At 42.5% G+C, this 18,440-nt stretch overlaps 1 protein-coding gene across 2 annotated transcripts in view; it reads left to right on the top strand.

The window, feature by feature from the left end:
* Positions 1-18,440, top strand: part of NCALD (neurocalcin delta) — an 81,634-nt gene that overhangs the window by 11,908 nt on the left and 51,286 nt on the right. The window lies entirely within an intron of this gene.

Consider the following 18,440-nt stretch of genomic DNA (forward strand, 5'->3'; position numbering starts at 1 on the left):
AGTGCATCTGAGTTGAGAGCGCTGTCCAGAGCAGTCACAATGGAGCACTCTGGGATAGCTCCCGGAGGCCAGTACCGTCGAATTGTGTACACACTACCCCAAATTCGACCCGGCAAGGCCGATTTAAGCGCTAATCCACTTGTCAGGGGTGGAGTAAGGAAATCGATTTTAAGAGCCCTTTAAGTCGAAATAAAGGGCTTCATCGTGTGGACGGGTGCAGGTTTATATCGATTTAACGCTGCTAAATTCGACCTAAAGTCCTAGTGTAGACCAGGGCTTAGGCACTTTTGAAAACTGTACCTGCTGTGTTTACTAGGGTGTGCTATGGGCCTGCTGAACCCCATGTAGAGAACAAAACTGTTTGAAAAATACAGGAAAACAAAAGGCTTCTGAAATTAGTAAACATTTGTAACTTTTGCTGACCTTTAAAAATAGCTTAAAAAATTGGTTTGTCTTTTCGAAGATACGTAACATAGAAATGCTAGAAGTTTTTCTGGGGCTGAAGAAAAACACAAGCAGGTGCTGCTGAAGAATCAAGAGTTTGTTCTTAAGGGCTTCAAGGTGGCTCTCATAAAAGAGTAGAGTTTGAAAGAACACAAGATTAAGTATCCGTGAGCTTTTGTTAGACAAGTATATAAGATAATTTAAGTGCTAGCACTTGTGTTCCAAAGAATTTTAAAGCAGAAACATTTCAAAATAAATCTCGGCTAGATTCTTCATTCATAGGGTTCCCTCAACCAATGAAGGCAGTAGAATGAAGCAGCTTTTCCTAGTTAATTGAGGGCTCATTTGTAACTCTTCCAAAGTTGCTAAAACACAGTGGGCAGGTCTCACTTGAAGTGTCTAACTTAAAGGCACACTCGTAGTCATTTGAGCTGTGACGCAATCCTGAAAATGTTTCATTCCAAAATATTCTGTTTGAGTTTACGTTGTATGAATATTCCTGATGGCCAACTCCAAGATGGGGGACGCCGCGGGAGGGGAATGAACTTGAAGCTGTTTATTTCTACAACTCATTTATGCCTGTTTTCACAGCGTTATTCTTTTGTATAGAATGGTAGCACGATTGAAGAATTCTCTCTAGCTTTGCCATATTAGTAAACACAGGTCCAATTAAAGCAATTATAATTCAGCAGAGATGTCTGCAGTCTTCTGTATATGTCTGTCAAGTTTTCTAATCACAGCTGTTTTATGTGTGCATTTATATATAAACCCACATGGACCCTGCTAATGTATTGACAGTTAAGGGTTCATTTGCATCCTCGTAGAACTTTCCCATGTGTATCTGGGCTGTGGTGCATGAGAGCAGAGTATGAAATTGTAGCTGGCTTGGAATGAATCTTGAAACCCGTCTTTGGTCTACTCCTTGCTTGTGTGTCATCATGTAGGTCTGATCTTAAGAGGTGCTGAGAACCCTCAATGCCCACTGACCTCAGCCAAGTGCTAAGAATGTCACAATATTATAAAAACTTGCTGTTTCATTCTGGTATGCTGGAGGGCTTTCATATCTGAAAATCCAAAACTATGTGGCAGAGTGAGTAGTGTTTCATAGCACACTGTATGTTCCATCCCCTCTAATTCTGACATATTTGATAGGATTGTTCAATTCTTGGATTATCCAATAATTGAGCTGAATAGCAAATCATTCAGCAGAAAGTCCTTGCAGCAGACAGTTTCAAAAGCTGATTATCCACCAGGAGCCCCCAAGTCTTTTTCAGAGTCACTGCTTCCTAGAATAGAGTCCTCTGTACTGCAAGTCTGGCCTACATTGTTTGTTCCTGATGTATATATTTATAGTTAGCTGTATTAAAACACATTTGCTTGTTCCCAGTTTGCCAAATGATTCAGATAGCTCTGTGTCAGTGACCTGTCCCCTTCGTTGTTTACCACTTCCCCAATTTTTATGTCATCTACAAACTTTATTAGTGATTTTGTTTTCTGCCAGGTCATTGATAAAAAATGTTCCATAGTGCATGGCCAAGAATTGATCCTGGCAGGATCCCACTAGATACACACCTGCTTGAAGATGATTCCCTGTTTACAGTAATGTTTTAAGACCTGTCAGCTAGCCAGTTTTTAATCCATATGTGTGCAGTGTTGATTTTGTACTGTTCTCATTTTTTTAAATCATAATATTGTGTGGTACCAAGTCAAATGCCTTACAGAGGTTTAAAAATAGTACATCAACACTATTACCTTTATCAATCAAATTTTGTAATATCCTAATCAGTTTATTTTGAGCAGATCTGTTTTCCATAAACCCATGTTGATTGGCATTAATTATATTACCCTCCTTCAATTCTTTGAGTCCCATGTCAGCTGCTCCATTATTTTGCCCGGGATCAGTGTCAGGCAGATGAGCCTATAATTAACTAGGTTGTCCTGTTTTATCCCTTTTAAATATTGGCACAGAATTAGCTTTCTTCCAGTGTTCCAAGAATTATTGAAAATTAGCATTAATGGTCTAGTGAACGCCTCAGCCGTCTTTTAAAAAAATTCTTGAATGCAAGTTACTCAGATCTGCTGATTTTAAAAATGTCGAACTTTAGGAGCTACTGTTTAACATCCTCCTTAGCTACTGTTGGAATGGATAGTGAGCTTGATGTGTGCCCCAATGTCTTGTTCCCGACGCAGGGGGATTTACCAATGTTGTATGTGTATTAAAAAGAAAAAACTTGCAAAATGCTTGGGAATATTGGTGGTAAATGGAGGTGAGAGTTAAAGGACAGTTATGTGAATTCTGCAGATTTTGCTGGACTAAGTGCCATCTGTACACAGAAAAGAAAACTTTCCTTTGCCGTCCAGTCAAGACCAATGACTGTGAGTTGGCCTGTAGTGGTGTTGTCCACCTCTCAACATGCCCATATAATGTATGTGAATGTTTGTTTGAGCAAACCATGTTAATTAAAAAACAAAGTTATTTTTAAAGGACGGTGATAGAAGAGTTGCTGATGTGTGTGGCTGTTTGCTCAGCATTTGGTCAGCCCTTCATTAAACACTGAAGTCTTTGTGGGAAAACTCTGCTTTACATTATTCTAAAGATCTCACTGAAAAGCAAATTTTAGTGTGTAATTAATTGTCACGTTACAGCTTCAAACATGCCAGGTACTTAAGGTAAAATGCACATTGTTCTTGGTACGCTTTTCAGCACAATGGTCCATTGTGATTTCAGTAGAAACTTTGCAAACTTGAGCAGTGTGCTGATTCCACAGTCGCTGGAGAGGAGGAGCAGCAGCAAAATGGTAAGAGATTTATTGTTAACATTGTAAAGGGTTACAGCATTTTCCAGACTTGCATTTATTCCTTTTGTTCACTTAGTTCTCCTGTGCTTTTACAGTATTTTTCCCATTACTCATTTCTTGCCCGGAATAACATTTTTAACAGAAGGAATTGCTTGAACTTGAAGAAGAGGGGAACACATAGCCAAATTGGACAGCTGTATGTCTGGTGTGTCAGTGTGAGGGCACATTCTGCACTAAAATTCTGTCATTTTAGTTTAATTGGAGATGATAAAACAACTGCCCATTCTCAGTATTTGGGTGATATAATAACTTTCATATCCCCAGAATTAGCTTGATAGTTCATAGAATCATAGAATATCAGGGTTGGAAGGGACCTCAGGAGGTCATCTAGTCCAACCCCCTGCTCAAAGCAGGACCAATCCCCAACTAAATCATCCCAGCCAGGGCTTTGTCAAGCCTGACCTTAAAAATATCTAAGGAAGGAGATTCCACCACCTCCCTAGGTAACACATTCCGGTGTTTCACCACCCTCCTAGTGAAAAAGTTTTTCCTAATATCCAACCTAAACCTCCCCCACTGCAACTTGAGACCATTACTCCTTGTTCTGTAATCTGCTACCACTGAGAACAGTCTAGATCCATCCTCTTTGGACCCCCCTTTCAGGTAGTTGAAAGCAGCTATCAAATCCCCCCTCATTCTTCTCTTCCGCAGACTAAACAATCCCAGTTCCCTCAGCCTCTCCTCATAAGTCATGTGTTCCAGTCCCCTAATCATTTTTGTTGCCCTCCGCTGGACGTTTTCCAATTTTTCCACATCCTTCTTGTAGTGTGGGGCCCAAAACTGGACACAGTACTCCAGATGAGGCCTCACCAATGTCGAATAGAGGGGAACGATCACGTCCCTCCATCTGCTGGCAATGCCCCTACATATACATCCCAAAATGCCATTGGCCTTTTTGGCAACAAGGGCACACTGTTGACTCATATCCAGCTTCTCATCCACTGTAACCCCTAGGTCCTTTTCTGCAGAACTGCTGCCGAGCCATTCGGTCTCTAGTCTGTAGCGGTGCATGGGATTCTTCTGTCCTAAGTGCAGGACTCTGCATTTGTCCTTGTTGAACCTCATGAGATTTCTTTTGGCCCTCTAATTTGTCTAGGGCCCTCTGTATCCCTACCCTCCAGCGTATCTACCACTCCTCCTAGTTTAGTGTCATCTGCAAACTTGCTGAGGGTGCAATCCACACCATCCTCCAGATCATTTATGAAGATATTGAACAAAACCGGCCCGAGGACCGACCCTTGGGGCACTCCACTTGATACCGGCTGCCAACTAGACATGGAGCCATTGATCACTACTCGTTGAGCCCGACAATCTAGCCAGCTTTCTATCTACCTTATAGTCCATTCATCCAGCCCATACTTCTTTAACTTGCTGGCAAGAATACTGTGGGAGACAGTGTCAAAAGCTTTGCTCATTCCCCGAGTCTACAGTTCCATGGCTATATTGATATTTTGCATGCACAGCTACAATTGCTCTAACGCCATAAAATGATGTAATATAGATGTAAGTAACTTTTTAAAAAATTGAACCTTTAACATGTATGAATGGTTTCTAGCTACAAAAAAGATGTGTTTACTGTACATAGTGTGAGGCTTCGTTGCAGGATCATGTATATCTCCTGTAGGGCACCTTTGTGTTTGCAGTTGACTAGAATCATTGCTTCTTGATGGCATGCAACAATTAGGGACAGAAAGGGTTTTTGTGTGGAGAAATAATGGCAAAGAAACATAACCGTGGAGCCAGGCAGACAGCCCTTGCTGAGTTAATTTTACTGAACCCTATCTTCAGTTCTCACTGTATCTCCTTTATACCTCTTAAAGCTGACCCAAGAGGACAGCTGGGATTTCCCATTATAAAGGAAAAGGGCCAGATGGCATAGAGCCAGTGTATGCCACCCATCCATTAGCCCCTAGAGTGGGTGTGTGTGTCATGGATAGGAGGAGACATAGCCATATTTGCTAGCCATCTATACTGGAGGGAGGCCAAGGAAATGCAGAGATGATCCAAAGATGAAAAAACTAATACCATAGCAATGGCTTCCCATCCTCATGTATAAAGGATCTCCCTTTGTTACTTCCATGCTGTCATAGAAGTGTTGATTCACTTATCACTTAGGGTATGTCTACCCCACAGTGTTACTACAGCAGGTGTAGACACACCTGAGCTAGCTTTGATCTAGCTAGCTCAAATAACAATAGCAGTCAAGCCACAGGCTAGCCCTCCAGTGCATACCCAGGACCCTGAGTGGGCTTGTATAGCCCATGCTGCAGCAGCTTTACTGCTATTGTTGTTCAAGCTAACCTGATCAAAGCTCAGGTGTGTTTACAGTACCACACAGTCACACCTCAGTCTGCAGCATAGCTGTACCCTTGGATTAAAAACAACAGATTCCTGCTGAATGTGATGCTTTGGTAGATTAGACAGGCCACTCCATCACCATCACTCACCCCACCATATGCCACTGTGGAATTACCCATACAACTGGCAAACCAAGCCCAGGTTTGGGCTCAGATTGACTGCAGCTGACAAAAAGAGGTATAACTGACACCCCTGTGTAACAGCATGGCCCCCTGCCCTGGAGGGGAGGATTCACTGAGTGGAAGGGCAGGGAGTGGCACCCCAGCCTACTCTCCCTCAATGCTTCTGTCAGAGAGATTCTTGATGAAGGCTCTGTGAGGACCTCTGCCATTAGAGGCTGATGTGATGATGTGTTGAATCTGAACATCCCTTAGCCATGCCTCTTTCCTGGCCAGCACCAGCCAGGGTTGGCTTGTACAGGCCCCAAGGCATTCCCTCCTCCCAGAAGAGAAGAAATTGTGGCCAATTTCCACCCTTTTCATGTGTTTTGCTGCTGGGTTTTTCTGTTTTTCTCTTTCTAAAGGGGAGAAGGGAATTTAGCCCTAGGATTTTTTCAGTCCTGATTGCTGGTAACTTCAGAGTACTCCAAAACGCCACCACCAGTACCACCACTATTCACAACAGGAACAGAATATGAGCTCTTCTCAAAAATCATGCCAGCTAAAGTGACTTTAGGCATCAAAAGTAATAATATGATGCCATTTCCACACTGATATAGAGTTAAAATAGGGGAGGATAAAGCTTCATCACCAAAGTCACGATCCTCTAGATCTTGGGTTTGATAATATGGGCCTCTACTTGTTTGTCCATTTGAAAGACTACCTGACTGCTCCTAAGACTATTCTCCCCAGACTCGAGGGCCTCTCTTCCAGCAAAATGGGAAACCTCAGAGAAACTACAAGTCTTTCTGAAACTCAGCAGTCAGGTGGGTCCAATCCCTTACAGTGGCTACTGTGCAGCAAATCTGCCACTTCCTCCTACTTGAGTATAGATAGCCAAGGCAAGCCTGAAAGAGAGCAGTTCAAGTCACCAGAAATACAGTGATGAACCTTTTAAAATGTGGATTAAGTGAAAGATGTGATGAATATGACATGATTAGGAAAAATAGCAACAAACCACGGAATGACTAAACACAGATATTTCAGGATAGTTATTCTGTAAATGAGTTGGCTCTCTTATTATCGTTTATAATTTGTATTATCATAGCATCTAGGAGCCCTATCCTAGTCATAGACCAGGACCTCCTTGTGGTAGGCACTGTACAAACACAGAACAAAAAGATGAAAGCTTACACTTGAAGTATAAGACAAGAGACATCAGATGGATAAAGACAAATGCGGGAATTCAAGGAAACAATGAGACAATATTGGTCAGCATGATAGACAGTGGTCTCAGCAGATATATTAGTAGAGGGATAGTATCATGTATGCCATTGACCTAAGCTTATGCAGAATAGGTTTATCCACTTTGATGATGGTTTGATATACAGGTTTCACTAAGTTTTAGGGTTTTCTTGTTTATTGGGTATCCATTTTAATAGTTATAAATATGTGAAAACGTGCAGACGTGTACAAAACTCTCATTTTGTTTTGTTTTTTGTAATCTCTCTAGAATGAGTATCTGGCTTTTGTCCATATTAATCATCTCAATTATAGATTGACATGACAACAATTCTTTTGAAAAAAGAAAAAGGTATAAGAGAAAAGACACACTTTTTGACATCTTCCTGCTATGGGTCAACAGGTCTGTACTGTATCACATGAAAAATTGGCTTAATGTCAGACAACAGCTTGACACCGTGCAGTACATGATAATGGCTGTGTCTTCGCAATGCTTTACAGTGTTTGTATTTCAGTCCAGGGAGGGATGCTATGCGGTAATGTCAAGATGCTCTCTTATGGCATTGACTGAGGAAAAAGAAAAGAGTTCTGGTTGCAGTTTACACTCATTGCTCCTGGTTTATTGAACTCAACCCTTATGTTTTCAGTATTGGGATTTAACTTAAATTGAACGTAGCTCTAAGGAGAGTCTTGTGTGGGGAGCACTTACTTATTGCTGTTCCTTGCAGAACTCTTTTTAAGACTGCTTGATTCCATTATTATATTCCACATTTGACATGGAACTGAGATGGACCATTTTTTCCTTCCCTCAAATTTCCCAGTAAAATCAACCCTCCTTCAGTGACGTGCCCCTCCCATCCTAAAGGTGTGGCAGCCTCCTTTACAGCGGGCATGTCATTAATCCTACAAGTCACAATACTGGCCTGGTTTTAGGCTTTGTTGCAAACTGGAAACTTGGATCAGAGTCATTAAAAGGTTTGTTAAGGTGCATGAAGAGGGTGCATTCAGGAGAGGTGGTGTGGGTTGGTGGCTAGGATGTTAGACTAGGTGTCTTCAGGTTTGGGTTCTAGTCCCACCTCTTACCCTGACTTCCTTTTAGATCTTAGGCCAGTGAGTTAACCTCTATAGCAGGCATGGCCAGCCTGTGGCTCCGGAACCACATGCGGCTCTTCAGAAGTTAATATGCGGCTCCTTGTATAGGCACCAACTCCAGGGCTGGACCTACAGGCACCAACTTTCCAATGTGCCGGGGGGGCGGGCTGCTCACTGCTCAACTCCTGGCTCTGCCACGGGCCCTGCTCTCACTCCACCCCTTCCTGCCCCCTCCCACTCCCCTGCAGTGCCCTCGCTCCTCCCCTCCCCCCCCCATCCTCCTGCACACCACAAAACAACTGATCGGGTGGTGGGGGAGGGAGGAGGAGGCACTGATCAGTGGGGCTGCCAGTGGGTGGGAGGTATGGGGGGGGTGGGCTTTGATGGCGGGGCTGCTGACGTATTACTGTGGATCTTTGGCAATGTACATTGGCAAATAGTGGCTCCTTCTCAGACTCAGGTTGGCCACCCCTGCTCTGTAGCCTTTATAGTGAAGTGAAGATAACTTATCAAGTGCTTTCAGTTTTGTTGCGTGGAAAGCCCTGTATTGGTGCTCCTTGTTTTTATTCATGGTCTTACATCAAAGTCTTGTGAAAGTCAGTGATTTTGGTTGAGCTACATTTTTGAGAGTCTTTGGGTTTGTTGAAACCAAAACCAGGGACATGAACCCATGAAAATGAAAAGGTTCAAAACCTCCACCTGAAAACAGAAACTGCAGTGTTCTGCATTCCTCTAACTAATTTAGGGGACTTCTTGGAAGTAAGTCTGTCATTTTTCCACAGTGATTAAATATCTTTCACACAACACAAACTGCTGTCTGTGGTGAAGGGCTGATGTGTCTGAGTGAAATCCAAGGAAACTGGACAACGTGTAATAGCGCTCCTTTATTGCACAATAAGACAGCTGATAAATTTGGTAATAAACACTATTCAACTGGCCTTATATTTCATCAGTGTTTGTACTGATTGTTCTTTAGCCTTTGCATTTTGCTAAGATTGTTCTATTAAGCTGTCAGTGTTCTCCAAATTGCCATTGCTCAACTGCACATAATTCACTATTCCTTACTAATTAAGTTGGTTATCAGATTTTGCTGATGGGTAATTTTGTTCAAGACTTCACAGGCGCTGCTAAATTTGTTCATGTAAACAAATAGTAGCATGCTTTTCTCTGTTATTATGAAGATTAGATTAGGAAAAGTTTTTATCCCTTTTCTGGAAAGCTTAATAATAACTGCCATGTAGGCAGATATTTAGAATTTCCACAGGTGTCTAGCACAAAAGGATTCAAAACAATACTGTTGTCTGACACGCTTATTCCTGAATGTATTAGCCTTGACAAGCTCTGGGTAATTGGATGGCTTGTCATGTCTGTAAAATACATTATTTCTTTTAAAAATAGAAAAGAATACATTATTTTCCCCCACTGCAAGGAAAAATTGTCAATAGAAGACTGGTTTAAATTGGTTTAATTTGTTAAGAAAATTGCAATGCACTGTGGAAACCTTTATTGCATTTCATTTTAAGGCACTGTATCTAACATCCAAAGATCATCAGTTTACTCTTAAGTAAACAGCAAGATCTATTGTACAAGTTTTAACAACATAGACCTTCTCCAGAAAACATGCTCCCATAAACTAATTGGGTTTAGGGTTTCTAATGGGAAAACTGGATAATCAAATTACACTTCCCCTGAGAGAAATTGGCATCAGATTATTTCATTTAGGTTTTCTGATAACAGCTCTGACTGAACAGATAAGAATCAACACTTTTTTTGTTCCTGCCCTGAAAGATATTCATAATATAGCCAAACTGTGGGCAGTGAATTCAGCTGATGGGTAATATATCTATCACTCTTGTTTCATTTTATTAGGCTTTGCTCCCATGTCCCAGTAAGAAAGCAGCAAATCCAGTGGTGAGCTGGAGCCGGTTCGCACCCAGTTCGCTAGAACCAGTTGTTAAATTTAGAAGCCCTTTTAGAACTGGTTGTTCCACGAGGGACAACCGGTTCTAAAAGGACTTCTAAATTTAACCGACCAAAAGTGGCGCCTTAGGCACCGACTCCATGGGTGCTCCAGCCCTGGAGCACCCAAGGAGAAAATTTGGTGGGTGCAGAGCACCTAAGGCGCCACTTTTGATGTGACCAGTGGGGGAGCGGCTGCTCCCCCCTAGCTACCCTCCCCCGCCCCTAGAAGCCAGAGGGACCTGCCGGATGCTTCCTGGGAGCTGCCCCAGGTAAGCACCTCCGGGAGTACCCACCTCGCCCTCTGGCAGGTGCCTCTGACTCGGCGGGGCAGGGCGGGGTGGGCACCCACTACAGTGGCCCATGAGACCCTCCTGCCCGGTTCTGGGGGCAGTCAGAGGACAGGGGAGGGGGTGGATGGGGCAGCGGTCCGGGGCGTAGGGGTGGGCAACAACCCCCTCGTGGGGTGAGGAGGGAACTCGTTGTTAAGATTTTGGCAGCTCATCACTGAGCAAATCTCTTTTCATTTGAAGACTTCTGGAGTGTGTTCCACTTAAAAGAAACACAATGAGATACATTGGTAGCACTTGCTAGCTCATCATGGTGTGCTGATATTTCAAATCCAGGACAGGGAATTTTAGAGGGCAGAACAAGAAGCTCAATCCAAGGTTGCCTCCTGGAGCTATGACTCCCTCCCAGCCTTGTTCTGCCCTGCATTATTTTGACCAATGGCAACCCTTCAAACAGGTTAACCTCTAACTATTTGTAATCACATGATTGCTATAGATCTCAGCTGGACATATATACTATATGCAGCAGCATCTGAAGAATTTTTTAATGATTTATAACCATGGCTCTCCTGATTAAAATTAGCGTTCACATTGTTTGAGGGATACTGGGAGTGAGAAGGCGCATGGAAAGGTAAAAATTTTTGCTCTTCTACTAAAGTGCTGCATGTGGACTGCTCTGCTATTTACTTATTACTACCATCTACAAAGCACTTTTCAAATATTAATTATCTGAGGATCATTTTTTTTTCTAAATGTAAAGAAAGCGAGGATTCACTGGTTGGTGACAGCAGAATCTGGCCCACAAACAGCAAGCTAGGCAGCAGCTTGGTCTTCGAGTTAGAGCATAGACAGGGGAGTAAGGAGATGCAGGTTGTAGGCCTGACTCTACTGCTCTTTGCTGCGGCCTTGGGCAATCGCTCGATGTGAGATTTTCAAAACTGCCTAAAGACCTCACTTTCATATGTGTTTTTTTAGGCACCTAATGGTGCAGACTGAAAATCTTACTAGGTGTTGATCTGTTTCAGAGTAACAGCCGTGTTAGTCTGTATTCACAAAAAGAAAAGGAGTACTTGTGGCACCTTAGAGACTAACCAATATATTTGAGCATGAGCTTTGCTCATGCTCAAATAAATTGGTTAGTCTCTAAGGTGCCACAAGTACTCCTTTTCTTTTTAGGTGTTGATCTGCCCCTATTGGGGAATGAACGTCTTTGAAAATTGGAGCCAAAATGATTTAGGAGCACAGGTTCTATTGACTTTGAAAATTGGGTGCTTTTTGAAAACCCCATACTTAATCTCTGTTTTCATTGTCTTCACCTCTGCAATAGGGATAACACTTACCAATTGCTATAGAGTGCTCTGAGATCTTCAGATGAAAATGCTAAGTTGCTTAAATACAAAGTATTCTTACTGCATTCCATAGAGCAGGTAAATAAAACATTTTTACAAAGACAGATTTTTATATGAAGAATGAATTGCCCCTGGATTAATGCTATATGTCCTGTGGGTACTGAGTGGAAAATTAGATAAATGATTTCACTTATAGAGAAAACATACTGTTTAACAGATTTGAACAACATACTAAGCAAAGCCTCTTGGTTTTAAGGTTAAATTCTATTGGCTGTGTTTTTTTATTAAGATTACCTTTAAATCCTAATTTCAATTAAATTTTGCACTAATTGTATTGTTGCTTCTAATGCTCTCTAATGCTTGAACTGACATAGCTTACTGACTCTTTTGACCTATCCAATTTGTTACGGTATGTGATCATCCTCTTACACAACACTGTTTTACACTTTTGATGCAACGGAGTATTGATTTGTAACTATCAAATGTTATCTACTACAGATGAAGGTTGAGATCCGATAAATACAGTCCCTTTACATTACTGGCTTTGGAGTGAATATTTATAACATTTTCTGCACTGGATGCAGTAAGAACTGGACAGTTTGGGTAGCTCCTTCTTTTTCAAGGTACCAGCTGTTTTTGAAAATGCTACTTCATGGCCTCGAAAAGGAGGCATTTATCAAACTCAGTCCCCAACCTACACCACCTATGGGAATTGTTGACTTTAGATTTACACTTTGGTTTTGTTTGATTTGTTTTTTTTAAATGTACCTAAATGTTTTTATTATAGCTAATAAAGTGAAGGGCCACTGCACTAATTTGAAGCTTATTACAAGCAGGGTCTGTCGAGGTTTCCATATCAGGTAGTTCTGCCAAGACACTTCACTTCTGACCGGCAACATCTCTACAACTTCAATGTGGGATGTTGCTTAAACAAAACTTGTGAATTGTGGAGATATAGATTGGGTGTTAGATGATGTGGATTTTGCTCTACGTACATTCTTATGTCAGTGGGTGGTTTAAAACTAAATTCTAGATTCAGATTACTAAACTCATTATTCAGGGTCAGTGTTTTGAGAATGTGGATATAGGAGTGAAAATTCTTTCATGCTCTGGACTATGGTGTGGAGACCTTGTTGAACTGCAAAGCAGAAACGAAACATGGTGGTTGTCCTTCACTAGTCCTGTATGTTCCTAAATGTCATGGCCAGGTCATTGGTGGCCAGATCTAGTAGTCAGAGCCAGAATCCACAGTCCTCAAGATAGGACTCAAGAGTCAGCTGGCAAGGAATCCTGGAGGTCAGAAGCAGGACACCAACTGTAAATCAGAACCACGAGTTGGGAACCAGAGTCAGGCCAGGTCAGGATATCTGGGGTTCAGAGGTAGGAGCCAAACTGAAGGTTCGGAACCACAAGTCAGATGCCAGAAAATCAAGCCAGGGAAGCAGGAGTGGGTAAATAGGAAGCACAAGGCACGCAGTCCAGACCAGGATGGAACCCAATGATTCAGGAGTTTCCTGTTCCTGCTGCTAGTTTAAGTAGGGCCAGTGGGCCAATCAGCCACTCTGGGACTCTGCCAGTCATACCTCAAGGGAGGAGCCTCACTGTGGGGCTGGGCTTTGTGGGTCTCAGATGAGCTGTTGTCAGCAGGCTGCTAGGTAGAGGGTTGGAGCATGGCTGCTCCTATGGGGAGGGACTTGAGACCTATAGGTCATAATAGTAAAATGATTTTTCTTCTATTTCTTGCATTAAACTTGTAACACAACCCCACTCCCCACAAAAAGCTGGCTTCCTTCCTTCTTTATGTTGGAGGGCTTTGGCGGACATGGATGGATCACAAGAGCCTGAAAACTGAGTGTGTCTTGTCCAGTCGCAAATAGAGGAAGGAGGGGCTGTTGAGTCTTGGACTGTATAATCCTTGTAATGTCGCAGGTCCCAGCTTTAGACTGAGCCAGCATATCCTCTCCTATACTTGGCCCTGTTGCTCTGTTCAGGCAGCACAAGGGGTTGGATTATGGCTGTAAACGAATAACTGAGGATTCCCCTCATGTTGGGAACTCCCTGCAAGCATAAACCCAGAGGAGGCAGCCCCTGCGCCAGCCACCCCTCCACTCCTGATGTAAGGAGGTTGGTGGACAGTGTGTAATTGAGCTTCACTCCACCACTGAAGTGAGGTCCTCAATGGACTTTATATCAGTGGCATCAGTTAGAGAAGCCCCTAGTCTTTATAGCTCCATGTCACTGAGATTGGGGCTGGGCTGGTGCAGAATCAGAGCTGTAGACAGTTCTTGAAGATCCCTCCTTCCCTTCCTTGTGCTGAGCGAAGCTCAGATACAGGGAAGAATCAAGCCTGGAATTTTGGGGTTTTGACATGAGAGTGGAACTTCTTAGAACTTGGTCTTTGTGTTGATGTGCTCTGTATCTGGCAAAATCAAGATTTAAAAAGTCACTTCATTGACAGAATGAGTTCAGATTTCAGTCCATCATATGCATAGTTAATGTGCTAGGAGATTAAGCTACTTACCAATAAATTTGCTGACCTAATTTTGAGAAACATACAAGCTCCAGTCAAGTGAGGTTTCATGGCACGATACATTCCTTTCTTAATTCATAATGTTTCAGACGAACAGTAAATTAAGATCTCCCCCAGGTAGCTGTTAAGCTGCTAGATGTTCTCCTCTTCACGACACAGGCAAATGTAAGCAGATCTTGCAAGAGGAAGTAAATAGAGCAGCACTAAAACTTCCCTCTGCCTGCATCTGAACATCTGTTCAAACTTTTCACAGCCCTAATGTGAAAGTAAATACAAAGTAGGGATGGGAGAAATGGTTTGAGCAAAGTAAAAACCACCCCAGACCTTTTACACCCATTGAACCAAAATGAAATATTGTTTCAGGTTCAGAAAAAGTCACCCCTACTCCTGCCCTTTCCATCCATTTGCCTTTCCTTTCCCCTTCCTCTACCATGCCCAACCACCAGCTCCCATTGAGCTCCCCTTTCTTGTGTGTTTGAATATCCAAAGAACGCAACAAATCTTGCAAAGCCTCTGAGCAATCCCTGATTACAGCACTCCCAGAACTCTATGAATTCCCCACTTCACTTCATTTGCAATCCAGGGTGAGGGGCTGTTGTGTGTACTTGCTGTACATTAAAAGTGTATCTATAATGTGTATTTGCAAAACTAATAGGTCTAAATATTGTGCAAATCATTTCCTTCTCCCACTCCCTGAATGTTGCTTGTTTTGGGGTAAAAAAGGAACAGCTATTGGAACTAACCAAGACTAACCATGCCTATTGTCATACTGGGATACAATATTCACTTTGCTTTTATATTGTATCCCAGTACACCTTCCACCCTCCCGATTTGTCCCTTGTCATTCTTGTGAGCTAATGTTCATGGCACAGTGGTATCCAATTCTGATTGGCTACATCAAGGATACATCTGAAGCTTCAGAGCAATCAATATAAGCAAATCTAAATCTTCTCTGTTCTGGGGCTTGGGAGGTCTGCTCTGCATTTGGGGTGCAATTGACAGGAAAGCCCCAACGTGCTGGGAGTTGCAAATTGAGACGCAGCAGCCTAGAGCTCAGCAGAGAGGCTGCCCTTGCTTGTCCTCAGCAGAGCCTCACAAGTAGAGGGGTGGGGGAATGGAACCAGTGACACACGTCATGGAAAAGGAAGTGGCTAGATGTATATAGGGTTGTTGTGGAAAGGGGGTAGGATATGTAATTTCAGACTCCGACCCATCTAATATATATTCTGTGGCTTAAAAAATTTCCCTCCTTCCTAGTTTATTCGGCCACTGTCTTTCACAAAGACATCTGCAGGTCTTAACAGCTGGTTTATTTTCACCTATGATTAGACTGTCTTGTATGGTAAATTGGCCTAGTTTTCCATTTGTAACTTTAAATACATTAAGCTCTTTATCTGGCCAGGCTATTAGGGAAGTGCTGGTAGACATGGCCTCCAGGTGAAGTTGGTGCTTGTGGTTCTATCTGTTTTGGCCACATTTGGGTTGGTTGCAGGCTAAGATGAACTTTCCCTTCCCTCCAACTGACTGGCTTTACATTTTAAAAGGTAATATTTATATTCTAGACTTTAGTAATGTGCCTTGTAGGTACTATTCTGACACTGGTTCTAAACTATAATCACTATATATGAGATGATTTGTTTGTTTGTGCTTTCTTTATACAAGATCAAATGTCCAGTGTACATATAACTGCACATTAAAAAGTGCTAATTGGAGTCTTATTGACACGAAAAACTCCAAGAGAAGAAGCTCCCGTTTTCTTTTCCTCCCCCACCATACCAAATAAAGCTCATGATTTAATTGTCATCAGAATCCCAATGAATTATGCTTGTGTATACTGACTGAGCATGCCTAACTCATCACAGTCCATGGGGAAATCAAAAGAAGCTTAAAACTTTTTGTGATACAAAGGCCCATTGGCAACAACTCTGTGTTAGCAACTCTTGTCAGGCCTGCCATACTCACTATACCTAATGCACTGTTGTCATGATATATACCCAAAAGGTGGCATGTAATATAGCATTGGAAAACGAATAACTCAGTGATCATTAATATTATTGCATAAGGTCTGTAGAGGGTGAGTACAAAGAGTTATAAATATGTGCTAGAATTATGTTCTTAAAATGTGTTTGGCAAGCAGAGCATAAGCACAGTCTGCCTTAGACTAGAGGTTCTCAAACTGGGGCACACCCCTCTGGGGGGTGCAGAATGTATTCGGGGGGGATGGGGAGAGAAGGACCTTTAGTGTGGGGGAAGAACTTGCTGTGCACATTCAGAGCTGGGTGGCTGGAGAGTGGTGGCAGCTACTGGCCAGGCACCCAAAGAGGTGAGGCGTATACTACTACAGACACAAAGAAGGAAGCATGATCAAATGCATTTGACACCCACTGCCTTAGACAACGGAATGTGTATTTCCTGACCAGCCTGGTCATCAGGCAGAGACAGTGAAGATACATTTACATAAAAGGTCAACAAAGCCATCAAACTAGCAAGTGGGGGAGAGCGCCTCTTAACTGTAAAGACAGGGGGTCTGAACCTCAAATGATAAGCAGTTGTATCGACTGATTGTATACAGTATTACTCTATTTAAAAGAAAGGTCTTTTATGAATGCTGGTGAGACACTGGTGATTAACATAATTGTGAAATGTCTGCATTAATACTATATGTGGAATTATGGATATTATGGTTTAAAGCTTATGACCAAACACAGGGAGAAACCGGTTTGCTCCCAGACAGGAGGGAAAGCAGCTGTCTACCTGTCCCCAGTGTAAATTAAGCAGTGTGAAATCAAAACAATGGAAGCTCTATTTACATATGAATCAGCAGGGAGATAGGATGTCCATAAAAAGGGAAGAACAGTAAGAAGCCTTCCTGCCTCCTGAAACAGAGAAAGCGAATTTTGGAGTGGTAAGGGTGGGGCAAAAAGACATTTAAGTTATCCACCACTGGACACAGCCAGAGCTCTTGTAATCTGAGGAAAAAATGGGTCCTTCGGGGTTGAAATCTCTGGGAACTGAGTTTAGGTGAGAAACCTGCTTAATCAAAGAGTGTAACTTGCTGAAATTAAGTTTTTATTTTAGAAGGCTATTTTTACTTCTGTTTGCTTTGTAACCCTTCCTGTCTTTATTCTTCATACTTGGTATTACTTAAACCTATGATTTTTTGTTTAATAAACTTTTTTACTTTTATTATAAGCCGGTGCAGTGCTGTGATTAAAATTGCAGTGTTTATCAAACCTGAGCATCCTCTTTAAGGGGACAACAAACCCAATAACTTCTGTGACTGTTCTAGCAGAGGGCTGGATGCTGCAGGAAGACATCTCTGGGAAACTTAGGAGTTGGGGTTCACTGTTTTTGTAGCCTGCATGGCAAAGTTTTGCCTGGCAGAATCCTGAAGAATTTGCTGGCAAAACAGATGAGTTGGTTTGTCAAGGTGTTGTCACACAGCTTATCAGAAGAAAAACTCTCACTTGCTGAGGCTGAGGTGGTAATATAATAACTCTCAATTCTGGGAACCTCAGCAGATTGTCACATTTGCAGATGATTTTGGGGAAATTCGGGACTTGGAGGGTTCTGGCCTCACTTTGCAAAAAGTAACTCTTTGGTGAAAGCCAGGGTGTGACCTGGATGCTGGCTATTGGCATCAGGGCAGTGAGCACAGAAGCATGTCATTTAAGGCACGCAATGTTGCAGGGTAGGCAGTGACACAGCCCCTACTGTCTAGGTTGAACCCCAAAATGTCACACTCTTACTGACTGTCATTCCTGCCTATCTAGCAACTTGTCTGACCTGTTTGCTTGAGCCTAAGATGGAGGCAAGCCCCTGACCTGATCAGACGTAGGTTGGGGTTTAGCTAGGTTGCACATACAAACCTCAGACCATGTTCTCAAAAAGTTCAGGAGTATGAGCTGAGGTTTATCTTTAAGTAACCAGCCCCCCAGCTCCCCTTGTTTCCCCTTACCTGTTTATTCCTAGACCTTCTACCATTTGGGATTTGGAAAGGTATGTTTGGTAAAGAAAGTATAATATTGGGGTTGGATATTAGCTGGACTCTGTGGAAGCATACTTTCAACCTTGTCTCTCGGTGGAATTATGGATATTATGATTTATATGCACCGTGTTTGCCAGTTAATATGGAGAGAGGTTTCTTAATGGACTATGGTTTGGTACAATACCTGAGCAGGCTGAGGTTCATTGCTAGCCTACGCGCTTTCCCTCAGTGC

Source organism: Caretta caretta, chromosome 2, assembly GCF_965140235.1.
Source record: "Caretta caretta isolate rCarCar2 chromosome 2, rCarCar1.hap1, whole genome shotgun sequence".
In the NCBI taxonomy this organism is placed as follows: Eukaryota; Metazoa; Chordata; order Testudines; family Cheloniidae; genus Caretta; species Caretta caretta.